Below are 24856 nucleotides of genomic sequence, written 5' to 3' on the forward strand. Positions count from 1 at the left end.
TTAAGGAATATAGGCACTCACTGTCCTGTGGAACGTAGATTAAGGCACTCGCTGGCCCGTGGAAACAGTACGTTACGCTCAGTGGTACCGCCAGTGATTAACATGTAAGACGTAGTGTGTGTAGGTGCATAAACAATCTGCATTCTTGAATAGGCATTCATATTCTGATCTTTGGATTCTGATTTTTCATATATATTATCATAAATCTACAACAACTCACTCAAGAGAGCTAATTCTGATCTTAGTGACAAAGCATAGATTTTTCTCTACAGATATTTATGAAGTTATTTTGTTTTTATATCATTTTGACAGAAGAATTAATTATAGTGAAATGGCTTTGTGTGTGTTTCCTGTTATCTGCAGGGCGTATTTTCAGTGAATAATATATCCAAACTAGGTGGAATACCAGAAGCAGACGAGCATATTTCTGAACAGGATAAATGAACCCTGGTGAAGCACTGAACTAAAATTGCATCTCTGCTTATATCCAGCTAATTCACTGCATCGTACAATATATTTCTAGGTCTATGAGAGAATTTTGAAGATATATGTAGAAGCGATTCAATATGTAATGAATGCTTATTTTCAGCAGAGTCTAGATGCTTAACTGATATTAAGATCCTTGAAAATTGCCTTTGATATTCTGAACAAAAAGTCAAAGAGGGTATTTTTGCTTTTGATTAAAAATTGACTGAGCAGGTGTAAAGATATATTTCCATTAGCTTAAGGGGAAAAGTATGTCTACAAAGTCTTCCTTTGTTTTTTATTTATTATTCATATTAAAGGTTACAAGAATAAAGGGAGAGAGGATGAACATGTCACTTCATTATCTGAAGTTAATCATATCGCCCTACTCTCTTCGCTTTTAGGAAAGTCTGTTAGCCAGCAAGGCCAGGAGGGTGCCCGGCACCTTTGCTATCCTATTTCTAAGCATCTGTAACATGGTGCTTAAATGCCTGCTCTGCTTGTCACATACCTGATGAAAAACAGCTTGATGGAAATGATGTGGGGAGAGGAGGACGGAATACAGATTTCCTTATTTTGTCCTTCTGAGGTAGATGCTTTGCATTGCTTTACAAATCAGCCAGATGAGCTATCTGAGATGCAGCTTCCAGGCAGACTGGGGAGAACTGATTTGGAATATCCTGGAAAGGGGATTGTGCTGTGGCGTCACGTTTGGGTGAAGGAGGATATCCTTGTGAGAATGGCATTGAAGCAGATGAGGCTGGCGTGGTTTACATGAGGATGCCGGGGGGAGGACACGAAAAAATGCACACGCTCTCTCTGATATCAGCGTATGTCAGCCAAGCCGCAGCATGGCCTTAGGTGTGCTAACAGGGAGGAGATTCTGCCAGCTGTCAAGTGGGGCACTGCTTTAATTAATCAGCAGCGTGACACTCCTGCCCAGGTTTAGGATCAGCAGCGCTGTGATGAGGGCTGCTTTGCCCTTCAACAGAGGTCAGTCCACGACAGGACTGATAGAAGCAGTGAAATGTTCTTTTTTTTTTGTTGTTTTACTGGATCATATTGGTGTTTGGGGTACAGACAAGGCCTCAGTCTCCTGAGATCTCAATCTAGCCTTTGCATCTAGTATTAAATGAATATTCTAATACTTTTTTTTTTTTTTCATTAGAAATACGTGGTTTTCATGCAAGAAATTTCATCCTAGCTGCTTCTTACTACAGAAAAATAGGTTAGTGGTCTCTTGAGAGGTCCTTACTTATCTCGTCTACTCTTGACCCACCACTTGTCATTTCTACCGAACATGGTTGCTGTTGACAATATTTATCTGGAGAGGAATAAAGTGAGCCCTGAAGGGACAGGACAGGCAGTTCTCATCTGCTGCCTTTATAGCAGTCCCCTGTCTACAGTCTGATTTCTGTGCTCTGAAAGAAGAGAACAGGAACTGAATTCAGCAGCCAGCTACAGAGATGAGGCTGTTAGTAGGCACCAGGCAGAGCAATGTGCCAGCTGTTGGCTATTTTGCAGTCCTAAAAAGAATGCTGGATGCTAGGCCAGTAACCTACACTTACTTTATTTCCATCTACCTTGTGGTAAATCTGGATTTACGCTCTGAGATGTTGGTACCAGCAAAGCACAGGTCAGGACTGGTTGCCTTGCTGAACCTTTGCTTTCCTCTGCTCAACATCTGACAAAAATGGGAATTGTCATTGGGTTTGGTTTTAGAATAATTATTTTTTTTCCACTTTATTTGACAAGAAATGTGAACTAAGTTCTGTCTGGTTCTTATGTTTGCTGTACAACAGAAGTTTTTAGTGATTTCCAATAGTAAATGGGGGCCTCTGCAGTATCATCATTAATTGGTCTCTCTATGCACTAATTGCATCTTGTATTTTCTTATAATTCCTGTTTTCCTTGATGGTGCTACTCTGCCATAGACCATTCTAGCAGTTGTCCTTACAAATATTTGCTCAAAATGCTCACAGGGTTTCCTAACAGCTCCTCTGTTTTTCCATTGAAATCTCTATGGACTTTCCTCACCAGCTAGTTAATTAGCAGAGGTAATGAAAGCAAATCTAACCGTGGTATCTATTTCCATTTAGCGTGTTGTGTTCTGAGCCCTGTTCACTGCTGGTTGAGGGCTCAGTGACTGCAGCCCATGCCGTGTACCACAGTGGCTGGGGAAGCCGGCCAGCAGCAGCGGGCAGGAAGGGAATATAGAGCATTTCTTCTCCAGCTCATTAGGCTAAGATCAGCTCAAGCTCATTGCTTGCTGATGGATGTGTTCAAAACCAGTGGGGAGTGTCCTTAGCTCTTGTGCAGTTCCCAATGCATAGCAGATTGTGTTGTAAAGCTGCCTTGGTAAATGGGATGGTCAGGGAACAAAACTTTCCTTTGCCTCATACAAGTGGCTTCTCTTGGAAAAGGACTTGGATGCAGGAGGAGGCAGGGAAAGAGCTGGGAAGTTTACGGTGCGGGCTGCCTGGGCTCTGGCTCACCTGTACACAAACATGAGGTTTCAGGACTGCAGCTTGCAAACTCATCGCTGAGTTATTTTTAATATTTAACAACAATTTTCCAATATCGGTTAAAGGAATTAAGATGACAAGACAACAAGCTGCAAAGTTTTCCAGTTTTCCTGTAGCTTGCACATGCTACCAAGGTCTTGGAAAATGGGTATAATCAAAACCGATGCCAACACTTGTACTACTTTTTAGTTATAACTCCTCATCCTCAGTTACTGTTTCAATGCTTGCATCCTTTGAAATCGAGCAGGAAAATGCAGAAGTAGGAAAGTGCAAGTGGAGGCTCTGCTCCCGTAACCTTCTCCCTACCCGATGAGAGAAGATGTAGTGCTCACATAAGCAGAGACATGAAGAGCTGGTTCTTTTAAAATGTCTTACTACTCTCATTGGAACAGTGAATCTCTGCGGAGAAATGCTGGTATCAGTTCCCTTGAGGATGTTTTATTTCTGTCAGTTGGAAGCTTCTGGTGAGTGCTTCAGAATCCTCCTGTTTATTTTTAAATAAAGAAAACACCACAAAAAGAAAAAGAAAAATGAAAGAAAGAAAAGAAAAAAAAGGCAGAAGACAAGAAAGCATCTATTCTGCAGCCCCTAGAAAGTGACTTCACCTGGTATTTTCTTTCATTGTGGAATCAAAAAGACTCTACCAGGATGGATTAGAGGAAGAAAATGAGAAGCAGAGAATGCTACAGGTACTGACAGTGATACTGGCCAGTTTAAAACAAGATGCCAGAGTCCAAAACCAGGCAGAGCAACTTGGGAAGGTTTGTGGTAGGAGATGAGAAGAGTAGGAGTCAGTCCTAGAGTAGGGGCTGAAGACATGGTACAATCTGATGAGGACAGGCAGCAAATAATACAGCAACACTCATCAAATCCCACTGCACTGCACCCTGCACCCTGGGCTAAATTCCCACCCCTCCTGAAATCCAGGTAGCAGCAGGACTAGGCAGACCCTAGATTTCTCCAGGGGGCTGCAGTAAATATCCCACAGCCAGAAGGAGCAGTGTATCAGGACAGGATGTGAAGATCGATCAAATTAATATCAGAAGCTGGAATGTTTTAAAGAAAGTCAGTTGTTTAGGACTAAATTAAGAACCTTTTATAAATTCTCTAGGCTGGGACAATGCCACAGTATGAAAATGTACTGATTCCCTCCAAAAATATCCCATTAAAAAAAAACAAACACAAAAACACCACCAACAAAAACCACTACTAAGAGGTTATTACTAGGTATAGAGAACAATAAATAATTAAGGCTGTTGATTTTAATGTTTCAGAATTGACAGTTGGAGATGAAGAGTTTGCAAGCTGAGTGAACAGATATCTTTCAAAGAAAAGACATGCATAGCCATTGTGCAGGTTAATTCTAGGCTATTTGCATATTTTGCCTTGAAGAGTAACCTGAACAAAGTCAAATATGATGCTCATTTCAAAATCTTCTGAGGAAAAGGATGGAGCAGAAAGTGGCTGCTGCTGGTACCTTTCCCAAATATCAGCACCCCCAAAGCACTTTGCAGACCACATGCCCATAAATCTTTGGGAGGCTAATGAAGTAGCACTATGCAGCAGTAAAATGAGCAGATGTCTACAGTACTGAGGAATTACAAGAAGTTTAGATAAGGTGTCAAGAATAACTTCACTCACTGTCTTGCAGGCTGTAATTTTAGGCAAGCACAGCATAATTACTGGACAAATGTTGCAAAATAAAAATGTCTATTACAATTCTTTAATTTTAAAATGTGACGACTTCAACAATTCTTGTTCTGCTTCACTAGCAATAAAGTTTTACTGACAAAATTTTCAGTAAAGTAAATTTTAGAGTTACATGTACTACTAAGCTGAAATTAAAACTTCCCTCAAAGTGATTGTCATCCTCTTTCCCCAAGACATAGAAACCATAGTGTGGGCAGTTCTGCCAAGGTGCTATAAAGCAGCACATCAGAGCCTCATGGATGCCAAAGTCCCATGGTTACATGCTTGCAAGTCAGCCATCAACAGCATACTGAGAAATAAAATATTTTAGTAAGTGCAATTAATAGAATTGTATAATCAATTTACCTGAAATAATCAATATCAGGTCACAAATAGTCCTTGAGAAAACAAAGTGGCAAAAGCTATGCCATAAACTAACTATCAAAGATAATTTATTCAGCTGGTGAATGATTAATGTGGCTGGAATTTGGCCAAGACACAGTGGATTTATTTGTTTATTAGAAGACTTGCAAAGGTGATTATAGCATTAACACTGGATTAGTTTTGTCCTTTTAAGCAACTGTTGCTTTGTCAATGCACTCTTAGGTATTTAAAATGGCCTAGCAGCAACGCAAAATCCATCCAAGGCAAGTCCTTTGCATCCATACAAGTACATTGAATCCAGCAGGTTGGAAGGATAAAACTTCTTTCCTTGCCAAAAGTGTCCTTTTTGACCACTAATCCCAAACAAGCTGACTATGATCTCATTTTCCCACTTAATAGTACTTCAGTACTCTGAGAGTCTTGCTGATATTTTGGGAATCATATGTGAAGTATGGTGTCAGAAATGAGCGATGTATGCAAACCTGATCCCGTAAGGATACATCCTTGGCAAAGCTTGATGCTGTTGCATCATGAGTGAATTAGAGACAATTCATTCTAGGAGAAAAATCCTTGTAAATGGATTTTTTCCCTTTGTATTTATTTTGAGGAAAAGAAAATACAGAAATTGACTTGTTGCAGTTTTGTGACTTTTTTTTTCCCCATGAATGGTCATGCATTTCAATTTTATCAAAAAAGGATATCCTACATCAGACAGCAAAAAGTTAAGTGGATTGTCTGACTTGTCCCAATTTTTGTAGTGATTCCCAGGAAAACTGGCATCTCTGAAGCCACCATGCCGAGGTACTCCAGCTGCAGGGGTCCAGCACCAGGATTGACAAAGCCCAGTCTTTGCCTAGGCTCTGTGATCCAAACAAGCTTATTTATTTATTTATTTATTTATTTAAAATTTCTACTGAAAAGCAAGGTATATTGTATGTTTAGTTTGGATGCCTTTATTTAAGTAGCTAAATTTAAGTCCCAGGGATCCCACCCTAGCAGTAGACACATTCCCAACCAGAAGCAGGGGATGAAAGGGTTGCCCTTCTGCTTTAGAAAAATTTAAACGAGAAAAAAATAATTGACTATAAAAGCTGCCAATATGATTTGAAGTGATGCAATTTCAAATCTGTTGAGCAATTCCTTTCTGAATGACTGAGTAGGTCAGAATTACAGATGTGGGAATATCTCCTCTCATTAAAGTCCTCTCTATTCTTCAAGACCCTACATATGCACAATTATATATTCAATTTGCAATTGAATTTAATTTACATGCTTAATGATCCAGAAACACAAGAACACAGTTATAGGCCAATAGAAAGTTTGGCAACATTCATGAAATAAAGAATGGGTAATCAATCAGATGCCTAGGTTATAAGAAGAGGGAAAGAAAATAAAGGCAGGCGATGGGTGTCAATTCAGAAGCGGAGTATGGACCACTCCGAGAGCAGATAATCAGCCAAAAGGCTAAGAAAAGTAATGACTGCAATGCAATGCCAGATGCAAGCCTTGTCTGTTGCAGATTTTCAGTGTAATCATGACACTTAATCCTGTTGTGCCTCAGTTGCTCAATTTGAAACCGAAATAATCAGATTTTTTTGTTTATTGTATCCGTTTTAAGTCTTATTTCAAGAGAATTATCATTTGGTTGGTGTCTTTGAACCATAATACGAATATGGTCCAAACAACTTTCCACGACGCCTGGCTTTCTGGCTAATTTCGAAATGATGCAAAGCAGTTAGAAGGTCAGCAGTGTGTCCCATAGAAACACAATTATAGCACATTGGGTGAGTAAAGAGGCTGGAGGGATCTGGGCTGTGGAGGAGATGCTGAGGAGGTCCCTCCGCTCAAGCAGTCGGGGAGTGGGACGTCATAGATACATCCTCTAAATGAGGTTTGCAACAAGGACACATCCACAGAGCAGATCAGCACAGACACGTAGGGTAACCCAAGCTGATTTTGATTTGCCTAAGGAATTTCCAGGAATAAACTTGAGCAAGGAAGAATTTTGGCAGGGGACCTACGTTGTTTGCTGGACAGTTATTGATGGTGTGTGAGAATATGGTATTGCCAGCCATTGTAAGAGGTATTTTTCTTTAATTTCACACTTGACTAGAGGAGATTTTCAGCTTCTGTTTGTTTTGTAGCCTTCGGGATTGGGGAGAGAAGATTTAAAAAGTGAGTTCTAAAGGCTAAAGAAGTGAAAAGATTTAAATGAAACAAATGTTTATTATTGTGACAGTTACATTATTTTTCAGTGCAGTTTCCTGTGTTCTTATACACTAAAACACACAACGGAGATATTTTCAGGCAGATAACCTTTGCATGAGATGCAGAAAGTGTCGGTAGTACAAAAATTCATGTCAGGCTCAGTCTAGCAATCTGTGAACCATTATTGGCCTCATCATCAGGGACCATCAAGTCACTTAAAACACATTGTTCAGGATCAGAAACTGGCAATAGGGTGGTGAGTCCTTTCGGAGTGATCCCTGAAGGACAATACTGAGACACAATAGGAGAGGAAGAGGTACTCACACCTCACTGCAGCTCTTGCAATAAATCTGACCTTCTTCTCACTTAAGGGGTTCCCCAGCAAATTAAACATAACAGCTTCAGGAAAACAAGCCTTGAGGTAGTCCAAGCTAAGTGAGAAGAATAAAAAAGGATTTCTTACAGCTGTGGAACTGCTATGCAGTGATTTCAGGAATGCTGTGAGTGTTCGATCAGTGACATAAAGTTAGTCTTTACTGCACCATCAGGGTTTCTTGTGTAGGTGAATTGCCTTTGCTTAATAGGGGAGGGGGAAGAGAGGAACAGGAAGCTGCATAAAAGATCCAGACACCAAACACGACTCTGTTGAAAACGGGTTGCAAGATTTATTCCGTTAATTCTGGGTACTACTAGAAAATAGACTATAAACAATGTGAGAAAGAAAAGAATTATTTTCCTGCTGCTTTTGACAGCAGTCTCTGTGTGCTTACACTGAGACTCCCTACGCCAGCCTCCAGACACTTGCATCCGTGTTGTCTTGTTTCATCGGTGGCTTACTCCGATTACATCTGTGTGATTAGAGACAAGCTTCATTCCCTACCTTCATTCACTACCTTTTATGCACTCTCACGTTTTCCCTGAAATGTCTCCCCTACGTGCAGCATTTTTACAAAAGGCCACTGGGGCTGGGCAGCACGGGGACAGGACAAGAGGACATGGGAGCATGGGAGAGCTCACCAGACTTTCTGGGATACTGCTGGAGGATGAAGGCTTTGGATGAGGAATACTCAGGCAGGCCAGTGATCAGGACAGTCGTGCTGTCCTTAGGGGCTAAATTTCGAGATCCCATCCTCAGCTGAGAAATCGGACTGAAAGAGGCAATGTACTTGGCAAGATGTGACTGTGTCTACGCAGAGACCAGCCTTGTAAAGCAGCCAGTCGTCTTACTTAAAAGTGACAACAACATTTACATCACTTAAAATAAGGTTTTTGGGTTAGGAGGCACGTTGTTGGTCATCTCATCTACAGTAAGTGCAAACAATGTGCAAACTCCCTTTCTCCAGACCTCAAGTCATTTGCTGCTCTAGGTTGGTTGTAATAAGGCTGTTTAACTTCCCTTTTATTGTGATGTTTTATTCTCCTCTGTTTCTATATCCTCTCATTCCAGGGGAGCAAGAAGGTAAAGAGAACCAAAGGGAGAGATTTCAACGAGATCACATCTGTTAGTGAGAGAAACATTACTGGAATATTGTCTTGTCATTTGCTAGATGGTGCTAATGAAAACATTATGCAATTTGCTGTGGGATAAGAGAGGCTCGTTGCGGATGCAAACAGATGTTTCAGTGCCAAAGTAAAAATGCTGGGAATAATTTTAGGTGTAATTAAAGTACTGCACATTATAACAAGTTTGTACCTTTAAGAGTGTCTCGAAGCATTAACCTTGAATTATATGATTGCTTTATGATAGGTGGAGCATTGCGGAAATTTACCGTAGGAAAGGAGAAGACATTGCACTTTGCTTGTCTTCACAGGGGCTCCTGTAACTATTTAGTGCAATTGCTCTCTCTTAGCCATGGCCCGAAGCATGTTTGAAAACCAAGCTCCATCCCTGCCTTCCCAGCTCGGAGATCACTTCAGTCCACACCTTTCTGCAGTAAAACTGTCGCGGAGGAGAGGTTTCCTCCTATTTCCATCTGGTGATCAGCTCCTGAAGCCTTGGGACGGATTTGATAGCCCTTATAATTTCCATCCTGCCTAGCAGCAGTGGCCGTTTTCTGGGATATCTTGTGTAGCACGAGGGATGAGTAATACCATTTAAAGGTTTGTGCTGAGAATGAAGGCATTAAGAAATGAGCCCTTTGCAAAAAATCACTCTTCCCCCAGAGGACAATGGTCGCCACACTGTGCCCGAGCCCCGTGGCGTGAGGACGGCTGTTTGCCTGTGTCAGGAGCGCACCAGCCTCATTAGTGTCAGTGAGAGATGCTCACATTAATAATCCCAAATGATGTTCTCACTGTGCCAAAGCAAAAGGGATGTTCTTTTGTGCTCGGAAACAGCAGCCACCAGAGTTACTGGCGCGGAGGGTATATCCTTGTCAGCCTTAATGGTAATTTATGCTCCCGGGTCAGGCGTTTACAGGAAGTCAGCAGAGTTGGTAGGGGATGAATCAGCAGAAGCAGCATTTGGGGAAGTAACCTCTGGAAGAGGTCTGGAAACCAGCATCCCGCAGGCTGTTATGCCTCCTGATGTACTCAGAAGGATGCTCTGATGCACCCTGCTAGCGGGGATGGGGCATAACTGTCCCTCTGGTTTGTGGGTCCAGGCTGGAGATTTCTGCTTGGCCCTGATCCATGCAAGCCGGTACTGATGGGAGAGCCAACAGCGTGATGAGCGGTTTGCGTGGGGAGCCATGAACATGGTGGCTGCATCTGCAGAGAGGCACATCTGTGGGACTGTGAATATAGGACACGCAGGGGTAAAAATGTAGAAAAATAGGATTATGTGCTGAATCTGGGAGCACTCAGTCCAAAAGGAAAGGCTTTTCTGTCCTTAAAGTACCTGAGTGGGTACTTCATCAGTGCAATATCTGGCGGTGGTTTGGGTCCTGCCTGCACAGTGCCGCACAGCACACGGTGATGCTGAGGCCATGGCATCATGAGCATAGCGTCTCTCTCTTTAAGATCATCGCTCATCTCTCTCCCACTAAATCTGAAGCTCCTTTCCTTCCTGATGCTGCCTCTGTGTTACAAACCCTGAGCATTGTCCCAGCAACTGAACACTTCTCCCTTCTTGTGTTGAGATGTGGGGCATCGCACCAAAATGGTACAGCTGGGAGTATCCAGGCAGAAGAAGTGAGCGCTGGGCCTGTGCAACACGTACAGCTTGACACAGTGCTGGCAAGGACACTAATTTGGACTAGGATTGTAATTGCAGACTATCTTTTGTTTTCTTTCCGAGGACGTATAGTCTGTGATGCTGTCTTTTTTGCTGTTACTGTTGTTAGGTAGCACTTTTTTCCTTCTTGTCAGCTGAACATTATCACCTCTTAAGTCATTGCCAGGACTTGCCAGATACTTATTTTACCCTTAAATCACTGACAAAATCCCAATAGGAAGCTAATTTATCAATTAACTGCACAAATTCCAGTAACTGTACATCAATGGGAAAGGATTATTTGCAAACCCAGCCTATGGACATAGTTTTTCTTTTCTTCTGGCCTTACAGATAGGATGATCTTGTTAAAATGCTTTATCGACCCATATGAACCCTACTCTGTTCACTCTAGTCTGCCCCATTTTAATGCTAATGGATGGCATTTGCTCCCCAGTATTAATGGGTCAGATCTTGATCTGTTTCACACTGATGTAAATCCAGAATAACTCCCCTACAGAGTTCCTTCACAACAGCACTGTTGTATTGTGGTGGACAAATCAGCCAAAATTTCTTGTAAAATAGAAAAAGGTAGAGATCTAGCAGGACAATGGCATTAAAATTCCCGGTACTGAGAAGTAGTTTTGTAAGATACCTGTAACTAAATGTTAGGAGATGATATGGTAAACTGTGGAAGCGGAGAAAAACCCTACCTTTCTGTAAATATTTTTCGAAATAAAAATGTTAAAACCACTTCAGAAAATTTGGCAGGTGATTCAGTTTAGGAAAAAAAAAATCAGTAGGTTAGTTTTAACGTCGATGGTAGCATGGGGAACTTGTGCTGGTGTGTTCCAGGTGCACACAGTTAAATAGCAGGCAGCTGGGTACTTAGTGGTGCTAGTTTATTGGCCTTTATTTCAGGTGAGGCTGGGGACTGAGCCTGAGGTCAGGGCTCAATAGTTAGAAGTATGACTTCATCTTTAAAAGACAAGATGATGGACTCAAATGAAGGTTTTGCAGTAAAAAAAGTGCATGGGCTAGTTGGGAGTTATGGGTGGAATTGTCAGAACGCTGTGAAAATAGCCAAGGCTGTTGTGGCTCTTGTAGGCTTTCCTCAGTTCTACCTTTAAAAGAAACTTAAAGTTACTCATAAAAGAAATAACCATTCATCTGTCTGCAGGGAGAGTAAGCACAGATTGCTGACTTCTTAGAAAAGTGAGCGTCAAGAATCAAAGCAGCTGCTAAATTTGATCGTAAGCTTTCTTTTCTGTAGACTAATGCATACTAACCTCTCTCCTTTGCCCAGCATTAGCCCTACACAATGCAATCTAGAAAACTAGTTGCAGCCTATCCTTACTGTGCTTTCAAGCATGTCGAATACAATCCAACAGATCCGCACATTCAAACCTGCTCAAATGCTTCATTTCTTTGAAAAACATTCATTGAAAAGGCCAGAAGCCTTTGAAAAAAAAAATAAGAAAAAAGTAGCATCGCGTCCATTTTAGTGTGAGTGGGGGGTTGTGAGCGCACCTGACTCTGCCTCCTCATCTGTTCTCAATCACATTTGCAGAGCTCTGAGTCTTAAAGCCCTGGGAGGGAGCTGGTCCTCTTCCCCTGAAGGGCAGTTGTGCTGCCTTGCCTGCTCTCTAAATTTTGAGCTTGGCTGGTGAGGACGTTTTACTGAGACCTGCAGGATGTGTTATGACTCCACTGGCAAAATATGTCTTGTGCTGCACAGCCTGGCTGTGTCCCTACACCTGAGAGCTCTGCTGCTGAACTGGGTCATCTGAAGGTAAGAGGTACCCCTCGGAGAAGTGTTTTGTGTTGGTATAAAATTGTGAATGCATTTAGGCTGAGAATTGCAGGGAGGTTTCTGTGTGGATGCTGAATAACCTCTTATGCTATACGTATATAGGGCACGTGGCTGTTCAGAGCACTGTGTGAAGTGTGTAGCAAAAATAGCCCCCAGCCAGCCCCTCTCAGTAGGTGCGGTAGGTGTTAAATGCTTCCAGCCCTGAGCTGCGCTCCCAGTACAACCTGGTGGCAAGCTGTTTGATCTGGAGCAAGTACAAGTGAGACAGTTGGGCTGACTGCTGGGACTGCTGGTCAAAGGAAATCTGCGGAGGTTCCCTGCGATGGGGGAAAGCTTGGTCAGCTGCTTGAAGGTGCAGCCTGGGGCTGATTCTTTTCCCTCCTCTAAATGTGCCCCAAAGTTAAACGTTTTCTCTCTCTGACCGTGGGAGGCTGTTTGCAGAGTGTGAGAGCCGTGAGTCTCTTGGCTAAGTCCCTGGGCCACTTTCTCCATTGCTAGAAGTCCTTCAGCAGGGCAGGAGAGGGGGGAGTGTGCTGCAGAAGCAGACATGGGATCGTGGCCTCCAGCTGGTGTGCTGGCATGGTTGACCCGATGCTTCCCCCTCCTGTGACACACTCGTGTTTATCGTGTGTTTCCACATCTGTGGACAACTGTCCAGAGCCTTTTCCTCCTGGCATAGTGATTTTGGGACAGTTCTGAGGAGCAAGTCTGTGCTTGGAGGCTGTGGCTAAAATATCTTCTCTGTTGCTTTATTGTCTGCAGCTGAAATCCCAACCTTCACCTGAGATAACTGCGTTAGGAGCTGTTGTACTGATTGTTGCTTGGTTTTTCTAATAAGGCAGCCTGAGATCTTTCAGGTGCTGTGAGAATCTCATTGTAATTGGGAAGGGTGTGGGAAACAAGAGCCTCCTCTTTCCCTCTGCTCCCATTCAGATGAAAAGAGAAATTAGAAATGCTAAACTGGAGCCAGTGTTTCCTCTGGACAGTGTTTTTCCTAATTCTTTGTCAGTCTCATTTACCATTTCGCAGACTGCGCCTCAGGTATCTGGATTAGATGGAAACCCCCAACAATGACTTAGGGCAACTCAGTGTGCACAGCACAAAGGAAACTTCTCAAATACAGAGATGCTGTGTACATCCCTGGCTCGGAAAGACCCTGGTGGAACACAAGTGATGTTGCAGGAGGGTGAAACCAATCGCTGTTTCAGTGTCAAGGGCATGATCACTGAAAAATATGATGGTGTAATTAGCTGCAATGACCCTGAATTACCAGAACTCCCCTTTTCAAGACATGGCAGTCCAACATGCTAGCATGCCTCTTCCTGAAAGGTTTACAGTCTGATGTAGCATTGCTAGCAAGGACTTGGTTCCTGCAGAAGCCAAAGAAATGTGGGAGGAACAGAGCCTAAAGCAGGGAAAGAACAAGTGCCAGCGAATTCCAGCAGGTGTGCTAGAGGTACAGCTGGTGGCAGTACTGAAGAAGGATGGCTTCGTTATTCTGCCTTCTTGAGCAGACAGGAATCAAGTCTGGAGCATAATTTCTGCGCCTTAGTGTGTGACTCTGGTTTAGATCTGAGACTTTGGAGTACGTTGCAATGAGCTTCTGCTCCTGGGAACCCCAGGAATGTTTTAAGAGCAATAATGTACATTGCAACTATTTGTTGCTTGCACCTGAGCAAAAGGGTCCCCCTGACCTGTTCCCTGTTTTGTGCCCATCCTCAAAACCTGTGAGGAACACACAGTGCATTGCAGTGCTAGTGGGCAATCACAGCTGGAGCAGGGTTAATGGTTCTTATTCTATCTGTCCTATTTCCTCTTGTTTTTTTGTGCTTCTGCTCTGTCTTAATTTTCACAGTGTCTTCTTGGTATGGGCTGTTTCCGTTGCTGTTCCCAGGACACCCTTCAGTCCCCCTGAACTTTGGATTAGATACTGAAATTTTCTTCCTGGGCCTGCAGTGTTCATGACGAATGAGCAGGATCTTTATTTTAAAGCTTTGTCTTAGAAGTCCTGACTGGGACTTACCAAAGTATCTGCTCAGTCTTTCCCATCTCTTACATTCAGCCCCCTATCTTCCCTGATGCTTGTTACCTTTTCTACAGCATGGCTGAAATCTCAAAATGTAGTTTCAGGGCAGAGACCAAGCTTTTATGTTAAGATAATTACTTTATTTGCTTGAGCTAGGAACAGGGTTGAGGAGATGAACTTTAATGCACCATGCAAGCACTGAGCTGTGCTTGCATGGTGTGTTAACGAGAAGAGGCTGATGCATTTCAGGACAAAGCTCTTTCTAGAGCAGTCTCTGCCTTTGCACCAAAGCTTTTTCCACCTACTGAAATTTCTGAGACTTAGTCGGGAGGCCAATGGGACAGCAAAAATGTAGAGGAAAAATCCTCAAAGGAGTGGTTTCTTCTGTATACAGGCACTCCATGTGTACGAGAGCTTCCTCTTGGACCAAAAAGCAAGACAAGCTAGAGATGCTCAGATCCAAATACTTTAAGTTGCGAGAGCAGGATCCTAATCACTAAACCAAAACTCTGTGCTACCCTCTGAGTACTGACAAAGGCTCTGAGCTCTAAAATAGGAGCTAAACTGAAGGGAGACAAAGAAACAACTGCAGGTCCAGCCTCCAAAGGTTTGGTTACCTCAGAGCAGTAGCTCAGCTTGTGGTGCTCCCTCCGACAACCCTTCTCGCTGTCTGCACCTTGACCCTTGCAGGAAGGGGTGTGGGGGTCTGCCAGGCTAATTCTTCCCTTACCTCTTCTTGGGAGTTGAATAGCAAAATGATAAGCAGCAGGTCTGGCTGGATATAAACATAAGGAAGAGGAGGTTTTGAGGCCAGATTACCTCTTTACGCTCCCACAATATCTAACAAACCCTTGGGGGGGGGGTGGGGTGCAGAACCAAGACAGTCCTTTTTTCTTTTGTCTAACACTCAAGTATAAAAATACACTTAAAGTAAGGTGAATTTCCAAGATCTAAGATCCCTGCAGTAAACCTCAAGATGCCTGCAAAATAGCTCATTTCAGTGGTGCAGGTAGCTATTGCCTTTAAATGCTTGCTTTTGATGATTTTCCTATTATGCCCTAGCAAGCAGTGTTCTAAATCCTTTGCAGGTTAACCCCTGTCGTCGGTGACCGTCTGAACTAAGACCCAAAAAAGCACATCTTTTGATCAGGGAGCTTGGGTGAGGAAAGTGTCTCTTTAAATATTACTGTGATACTTGGTGGTTTATTGTTCCAGAACTTAGTGTCTGGACTTCTGTGACCTCCAGCTTTCGGTTTTTACCCCTCACTCATGCAAGGCACAAGGTGAAACCACAAGTGAAGTGGGTTTTGTGTGTGGGAGATTACACCAGCTCATAAAGAACCCAGGCTATGCTGAAGCTTAGTTTGAAAATTGGTAATTTAAAATGAATTTGATTAATTTGGTGGCATGACTCAGTGCTTTGTAACGCATTCTGGTTCAACAGCAATATATTGTTCAAGTAATCTGCTAATAACATCTTTAGGCTGTTGATACTGAAAACAGCCTGTTTGGAATCGCTCCTCCAACCCCCTGTAACATCGCGGTGGGGTATTTGTCGTGCTGTGGGAGAGGAATGCAGAAAGCTATATTTCATGCTGTAATTTAAAACCACAATAGAGGGAGTTCAGGATTTGGTGGAGGATGTCACTGGGGGAATTAAGGTTTTCAAGCAGTCTGATTTGGGGGCTAGATTTTTGCTGTCCTTTACAGACTGATTAAAAAAAAAAAGGATTATCACTGGAAGGGAAGGACAGAAGTTGGAACTAATTAACTTTTATCTTATTTTAAGTATACTTGCAGGTATTGATAACTATCACATAGAGTGTCTCACTCCTCCACAGAACTGCACGACGACAGAGCATCTCAGAGATTTTCCTCATCTGCTTGCTGGGCCTCCTCCTGTGAGCAGGAAACCTTTAGGGCTCATTTCTAATGATAAGAAATGTCAAGTACTCCAGGCTTCCCAGCAACAAACCAGAGCCCAAGGGGCTACCTTCACAACCAGCTGGCTTAATATCTTTGTCTCTCAGACATGTTGTTTCTGTTAGAAAAAGCTGTAACGCGTACCCGATGTGCCGCACCGCTCCTCTGACAGCAGTCAGAGCCAAACAGGGCTGTAAACTTCCCGGTGCTCTCCAGCACTGGTGTCTCATCTCTGCTTCCTGTCCTCTCTGCTCTTTGTGCTGGAAGAATGCACTCTTAAATATCACGGCGTTATTATTTAGACTTTTCCTTTTTTCCTCACGTATTTTTTAAGCAAAACATGATCGTGTTCTATTATTGCTTGCCTCTTTAAATCCCCAACCAAACATTTTCATAGCAAATACTCTCCCACCATATAATTTGTGGGAACTGCCTTGGATTGCCGCTGAAGCGTTTAAGCTTAGCAGCCCTGTTATTTTGAATTGTTTGGTAATCATGCTTGACATGGGATGCTACTGGATCACTTCATAATAAGGGGAGATTGTGAAGAAGACAGGGCACTGTTTTGTACAGGAGTACGTGAGAAGTGCTCGAGGTTCAAGAGCTCCAATTTGAGTGATGATGAACTATAAGCTGGTAAATAGGCATGTTCTTCTATTTGATGACTAGTTCCTAGCCGTAGCAGATGCAAGGAGGGCGTACAGACTCTTCCATTGCCCTCAGCAGCAATATCAGCGTAACTAATTCTTCCTCACCCTTCTCCCATCCTTAATCTTCTTGTCCTGACTCCCCGCTATGTCTTGCTTTTCTGTCATTGGTTTGCTTAGGTTGCTCTGTTCCCAGTGTGTTTCAGCAACTACGCAAGATTTTGTTTGTCCTGATAAGGATAAACTTGCACGCTTCGTGGAGAGGTGTGGAAATATTGCTCAAAGTTGACAGTAAAGGCTCTTTGGGGGATGGGGGTGAGCAGCCTTGTTGAGCACACCAGAACAAAGCCAGCTTGAAAGAGGCATTGACTTACCTGTGTAGTCTATTGCTGAAAACGGATGGTTGCCCATTTCCTGGTGGGAATATATTATATATCTGCTTTAGGGCTGCATGGGGACTTGAGGTTGGCTGGTCCTATTAATAATGCATGGGATGGCTGGATTTAAGTCATCATTATGCACAGAGTATAGTGCAGTGACATACTGGTGCAGAAAACGATTCCTTTAATAGGCTTGTTCCTTTTGGCTAGATCCTTTAGATAGCTAGTTTGTTTGACAGCTTTATACTTTTTTTTTCACCTTAGTTTCTCATTAAAGCCCAAACATTTTTGCTGAGCAACTGCACGGTGTTCAAGGAATCTCTTCAGGGCTTTCAAGGAGAGCTGGGGCACTCTCCTGGGGACTGGTTTTCTTGCCATAAAACATGTCCCCGTGCATCCTCCTAAAGGGGCAGATCTCTGAGGCAGGAGGCAGGCTGCACAACCTCTGTGTACAAGTGTTAAAGCCCTTCCTGCTGGTTTCCCCTGGTCTCCATGCAGGTAGCTTTGACAAGAGCTGAAGACTCTGGGAGGATTTTTTTTAATTTATTTTTTAAAAAAAAGACCCTAAGAGGTGTCAGAGGCATAGTTCTTCCTATTTGGATTCTCAGGGGCTGTTACTAATACAGGAATACTCCAGCCTGAAACAGGGTGGTTTCTTTATGCACGGGTTTCGTAAGCACTTTGCTGCTTTATTTATTCATAAACTGCTGCCTTCAGAAGATGGCTAGGAATTGAAAGTACGTGAACACTGAGTGCAGTACGCTGTAATGCATTCAATTACTTTCTTTAGATTAGCCAGCCTGAAGTGGTGTATAGAAAGGATCTTGTAGGGACTGATCATAAAGGAATTTTAATCTGTTTAAACATTGACACCGGTCTCACTGCTGTGGGGTCAGAAAATGGTCTGGAATTCATTTCTGATTGCACAAAACTCTTCTATTTTTCCTCTCTTGCACCATATACTGCTTGTTCAGGACATAGCTTTCTCTTCACTAAATGCAACAGAAGATCAAGTGCACCAGCACATGTGACAGCTGATATGACACGAGCTCTCCAGGTGGACCAGCCTCTGATTATTCTTCTTTTGTATTACCTTCATCATCAGCCAGGGACTTTTGTGGGGAAGAGAATCTGGGAATCCCATACCAGTTTGTGGCAATCTGGCAATCTTCACTTAATTAACTTACTACTAACACTTAGCAGCTTGTAACTTTTTTTTTTCCAGACAACATTTTCACGCTAGGTCCCCCAAAAGCTCCACAGTGTGTTTAATCGAAGATATGATAATTGAGTTACATTGCTGCAGCTGTTTAAAAGTAAAAAGGGAAAAAAAATCCATTAAGACTATCTGAATTATATCACAGGAAAAAAGTCTGCTTTCTATTATATATGCTACCCTTAGGCTGAGCTAAATTGCTGCTTTCATAGCTCAGCTGATGGCAGTTAGCTGAGCTGCTTGTATTCCACTAATTTTTTTTGAATGATTCAGAGATAATGTTAATGTCCTTTCCTGAGCTGAGCAAACCAAGAGAATATCACTGCATAGGTAAAGATGAGCCTGTTTTCTTCCTTTCGAACTTCAGATTGGTGGTATCCTGAGTATTTTGGCTTGGATGCCAAGCTGGTGAGAAATGGTCAAGAGCCAGTTAGTGGCGGTGGTGTGCAGATCTTGCAGTGTCAGCCCCAGGGAGCCAGGCTGCTTCTGCCCTTGAGAGAAATGTGTGGTGCCTCCATCGTCAGCGCTGGTGCTGTGCTATGTCCTCTTCCCCCACATCCCTGCCTATTCAGTTGGGGAATCTTTTGCTGATCCTTTTTTTTCAGAAGGCAGGAAATGGCTGTGTTTGTAAAAGGCTTTTGCATGGTGAATGCAGCCAGGAACCCTTCAGCATGATGGCACCTTTACAACCTAAGTGAAGCCATCCTGGAAGGTGGAGAAGGTGAGATACCTGGGGACCCTGACTGTCCCCAGCTTCCCCTGGAGTCAGCAGGCTTTAGGAGCATTTATCCCACAGGGAGGTTCTCAGGCTCAGTCTAGTTACAGCATCATTGAGAGATGACCTGCAGAGAGAGACCATGGCTTTGGGTAATGGGATTCTATTGCGAACTGCTAATTCTTTTGTCTGAACAGCAGGACGTACCCTAAAGCTCTGTTATACCCATTAACAAGGGCAAGCACGCTACAGCCTCAGAGAGCAACATTAGTAAGTGATAAAACTGTGTGTATGTGTGACTCTTTCAATGGGCAATTTGTTCTAATAGTGTATACGGCTGATAATAAACAGTCATTTTAAGGGGTTTGTCCTGTTGCCTCTAGTTAAAAGAAATGCGCTCCTATTCCTTCATTTACAAAGCTACTTCTTACTGAAATGCACCCTGGTATATACCTACCACACAGACGTGAATAGAAAGTTTTGGTGTTTTGGTTTTTTTTTTTTTAGTTATTGGCATGAGCTCTGAGTGTGTTAGATTTAAGTTTCACAGGATCCTGATGTAAACATATGATAAAAGTGCTTTATCCCAAATCTTTAAGACAAGTCTTAAACAAGGGTTAACTCTGAACGGATCAGGGGAATCAGATTGTTTGGTGGATAACCCATCTCCAAGACTGATAATGGCCATATGTAGGTGGCGTTTCAGCCATTTGCCAGTGGCAGTTTCCCACAGAGCATTATCCAACCTCATGGGAACTCAGGTTAATCCCACTTACTCTTTCCCCTCTGTCTGGAAGACATTGTGGTGGGAACAGGTTTGTAGAGCAATGTGGTGCTGAGAAGCTGATGTCTATGCAATATGGATGTCAGGAGTCGCTCTGCTAGCTCTAACCCGGGACATGCAAGCAGCTGGAGCACACTGGTACCCACCAGGAGAGCACTTCTCAGTCTTGTTTGGAAGGAAATGTGTAGAGATGAGTTCTTGTATTTAGACTGCTCCATGATACAGACCAAAGCCTTGTAACAAAGGATGGGTGGGAGATTTGCTTCAAAAGCATCCCCCTGCTCTGAACTAAACCACTAATCTAGAGGCATCAATTATTTCCTGAAATGTTTCAGGCATCCTCAGAATGAAAGAGAATCCCCTGCTACGCTTTACCTTGGACAGGAGCTGTATTGCATCTTGCTTTATTTGTTTGCACCCTGCCTAGCCTTTGTGCTCAAGGACACACTACCCTTCCTTACAACCGAATGCCCAGGATGGCTTGGGAGCTATGAGGGATTGGAGGTGTAACAGTTTGCTGTGTTACTGCAACAAGAATGTATTTTCTGTCCAGAACAATCATTATGGGAAGGAGGTGTTTGAGGGAAATATTCAAAACCTTCTCAACAATGATGAGGTGAAGGAAAATGTTAAAGCATAAACAAACCATCCTGGGTGAATTAACACTCCTTTCTTATTCCCCACCACCACGTAAGAATGAAGCACAGGTTCTCCTCTCATCCATTACCAGTTCCCGAAATGACAGCAATGCCTATGGGATTAAAAGCACACTGAATCAGAGATGGCTGAAACATTTTATTCCAATCCCTAAGGAATAGCTCTTATGCACAGAGCTTGCTTTTGAGCTTTTGATCAGGAATGTGCAACAACTCAGCCTTGGGGAATGTTTGCAAAGGCATTAGTGACATTTTTCTATCTACTCACATTTGAATTTCACACCCATAGAATACAAACACCCTGTCTTGTGTTTTTTAAGTAGTCTCTAAAAGAAAAAAAAACAACTCTGTACTGCTACTCCAGGATTGATATTAGGCTGGTATTGTGCTGAACCTCGCTCTTCAGGGCAAGTGGTTTTCTTGCTGTTTTGTTTTAAGCCTACAAATGATCTGGAGTGACCAAGCCAGGGCTCCCTCTGCTGCTGCCACAACCCAGTCACATTGCTGTCACCTCCAGCAACTTAACAGTACAGCTACATCAGCTGCTGTTCCTGGGTGCTAGGAAATGGGCTGATATAAAGAGCAGCCCTGAGAAAGATTTACAATGATATCCATCTTGGACAATGCTGCTGAGCCATCAGCCCTCAAGAGAAAACTGCCTATAGGGTTTTTTCACTTGTTTTTTAGGGCAGCTTTTAAATAAGAGGCTTTTCTCACTTTTTTTTCTGGTGCTAAAATGCAAGTGTCTTCCTAACCTAATGTGGTGTGGGGAGAGGAAAGCATTTTCTAGATGAAATGGAAATGCTTGCAAAACATGCTGAGATTTCCACAAGGGACATTAAAATAGAGTGCAAATAACAGGCAAAAATTCCCTGAACTCATGACTAGTGATACTCTGTCCTCTTATACAGTTATTTGCAAAGCCTCATTCAATGCTCTTTGCCATCAGGGATTGCCTAGGCCATGATTTGCAGAGACACTTGTCCTGCAAAGCACCTCTTTCCAGCAGCTGCTGAAAGCTGGGTGCTGACATACTGCAAAGTTAATTTTTTTTCCCCCAACTTACTTTGAGAATCACTTGGAAACTTTTCTGGTGAGCATGAGGAATGGTATAGCCCAGGCCACCAGAGAAAGTTCATGTCTACAGGCTCATGTAATAAAAGCAGAGCATATAAAAGTATCATCTTTTTTTCTGCAGATGATATTGCGACCTTTGATTCTTAAAGTAGCTTTCCAGAAAGGAAGCTGTGCTCTGACTTCAGCCCCATTCTTCTCTCTGTCCTGACATAACCAAAAAAGCAAAGCATGCTCTGATGTTGGCAGCCCAACAAAAGTGATATTTTTTAAGGATGAACTCTTCATGAACCATTTTTTAATATATTGAGCACAAATAACCTCTGGATCAAGGTTAGTGCACGGACATTTTTTGGTCTAGCTGTCTTGGAGGAATGTATTAAAAAAGCAGTGTCAGGCATGATTTATCTCACATTTCTTTGCTGTCCCTCTCGCTCCTGGTGAAGGAATACAGCCTTCTGTTTTGGAGCAGATGAGGCTTTATCAGAAAGGACAGCTTCCCCAGAGCCAGGGCGTCTCTCCAACCTTCCCCATCCCAGGAGCAGGTGGGTGCCTGCCAGTGTGGCCGTGCTTCATGGGAATTGCAACTGGCTGCAAAGCTGCTCAGAGTTCCTGCAGCTGAACTCTTTCTCCTTCTGGAGAACCAGTTTCTTTTGAATCTATAGCAAAGCCTTGGTACTCAGAGCCCACCCTTCATCGGCTTAGCAGCTGGTGATGCCTCTGCTAAGCTCTCAGCAAACTAACCTTTCCATCATCCTTGGGGGTTAATGACTGCTTTGCTGCAGTTGTCTCTTTTTCATTGACTCAACTGTTGTATTTTATTGAAACTCTCCTACCTTTATATAGTCTTCCAGAAAAGCCATTAAAACTGTGACGTGTAGTCACAAATCTGAAATTCTCCGAGAGCCACTCTACAAAGAATAAAAATCAGCTCCAGTTTTATCCGCTTCAAACAGTGACTCTGGTGTGTTCCCATTAGTTGTTTGATTTTTTAACTTTCCTTGTTTTGTGACAGAACAAATTAAAAGAGCATCTCAGCTCCCTCTGACAGTGACGCACTTGACTACGATGTACTCGTGTTACTGAATATTCAGGGCTCCTCCTTGCTGTCAGTGCCAGTTTGCAGTGCGTACCTGAACAAGCTGCAGCTTCGTGATCGGGTCCCAGTGGGTTTTAAATCCCGTGGCTGCTGGGGAGCTGTGGGGCAGAGTCACTCGTGCAGGCAGCAAATGTGTTGGTTTCCTCTGTACACTTGGGAGAAGTCGGGCTATTTAGGCACGAGGCATACAAAGCTGCTGCTTTGTAAATTGAGCTCATGTGTTGTGCTTTTTGATTGTTGAATCATTTGTGAGGTTTTGGAGAGCAGCTATGGAAATTGGCCTTTGCTGTCTCTGGCAGGGCAATAGCTTCATGAAAGAAGCCTTATCTGCACTTATACTGCACACAGAGATGTCCTTGTGCCTCTTCGTGTGCCACCAGCTTAAACCAGCATTGAGGCAGAGGGTGTAAGGACTTCTTAAAAATCATCATAATAAAAATACCCTCCCATCCCTTTCTTTTGTTTGGTAACGTGGGGATGAGGATGTTGTCAAAGTGAATGAAGCAGGGGGAACAACCCTCCTGCAAACTAGCAAAGGGTCCCAGGGCAGCTGATGCCTTGGGATGTTTGAGTTGCTAAGGTGTAAAATAACTAAGAGGAGGTGGAGGTGCCCATATGAGAAATATGATGTGACCAGCCCTGCAGGAAGGGTGATCGCGCACCTTAAGCGTGGCCAGGCCTGTTGTGTCAGTGTATGACCATTACCCCACACACTTCTGCATATGAGGGTGGTATTTCCGTAACTACGTCTCAGTTCTAACGTCCTATCCATCCTTGTACCTCTGCAATGGAGTCTTGCCAAGGCATGGCTATTGGCTAGACCTTAGGAAGAGCTTCTTTTTTGTAGGCAACTGGTATATTCCAACTAAAATAATTTGGTAAAAATATATTAACTAACATAAAGCATGAACTAATTATGTGAATGACGAAAATCCTTGTAAAAATGGAAGCAACAAATCTTTACAAAATCAAGAGCCAACCACAGACTCGAGTAGTGTTCAGTACTCTGGATGTGCTGTACCGGGGATAACGTTTGCCCTGGAACACAGGGTAAAAATTTCCTGCTTTTCAGCTAACTGCCTGCAAGACCAGCCTCAAACAATAGGCTTCGTAGAGAATGGAGATTCCTGTTAGTCACAGGAATCTGCCTGAGCAGTGCATCCAGAGCTCTCATTTTTTTTCCCTTCTCCTTACCATTGAAAGTTATCTTTTCTTTAACTTTGTGCTGGAAAAGCAAATTTTCTTAAAGCACCTTTTTAACAGTGTACATTGTAAAGGCATGTCATGGAAAAAAAAAAAAGGCAATGTCCAGACCCAAATAAAATACCATATTTTTCTTTTAGTTGGATCTTTTATTAAAAGCATCAAGATGTGGTAATATGGCCGTATTGCTGATTTCATCAAGCTTATGGCTTTAAAATGTCCTTTAGGCTTCAAGGGTAAAAATACAGCCATCATTTGTCAAAACAAAGTATTTTGAACTGTTTTGTTTCCCCAAAATCTAAGAATTGGTTGTGTGTGGTTTTTTTGTTCCCCACCCTGAGTGACTGATACTTTTTTTAAAGTGAGGGGAAACTCCAAGGATAAAGCTTGAGCCCTCAGGTAGGAACATCTGTATTAATAGTATATGGGAGCTGTGATCTGAGAAAAAGAGTTTGAATTCTGTTTAGGCGAAAGGGGTGATGCATTTCCAATATTATTCTATATTCCATGTGGCAAGCTTATTGCTTAAGTTTTAATCCTGCTTGTTCTCGTGTTGGTCCCTGTGGAGTTAAGGGACAGTGACTGCAGTGCCTGATGCCATACGGAACAGGGCTGAAGCTGCCAGCGTATTGCTGGGCGTGCAGATGTGCTGTCATCTGGATGTCTCAAAGTCTTAGTCCTTCACAAACGACCCCTCTGAGAGGAAGTTAATAGGGAGCTGAATTAGTGCCCAAGGTCCCAGCAAGGAGCATGCAGGTGAGGGTGAAAATCAGGGTCCAGACTTCCCTAGCCAAATTCCTGGCGCTGTGCTGGTTTGCCCAGAGGCATCTGTAATTCACTGCAAATGTTAGTTCCCGATTTTTCTTTTTCCTTTATATCTCCTGTCAAATCTGGGATG

At 43.0% G+C, this 24856-nt stretch overlaps 1 long non-coding RNA gene across 1 annotated transcript in view; it reads left to right on the forward strand.

The window, feature by feature from the left end:
• The first annotated feature begins 6420 nt into the window (after positions 1-6420).
• Positions 6421-24856, forward strand: part of LOC308199685 — a 106284-nt gene continuing 87848 nt past the window's right edge. Inside the window, exon 1 of the long non-coding RNA XR_013954857.1 lies at positions 6421-12214. This is a non-coding gene — a long non-coding RNA (uncharacterized lncRNA). The remainder of the gene's footprint in view (positions 12215-24856) is intronic.

This window comes from Anser brachyrhynchus, assembly GCF_964034855.1.
Source record: "Anser brachyrhynchus genome assembly, chromosome: 9".
NCBI classification, from domain to species: Eukaryota; Metazoa; Chordata; class Aves; order Anseriformes; family Anatidae; genus Anser; species Anser brachyrhynchus.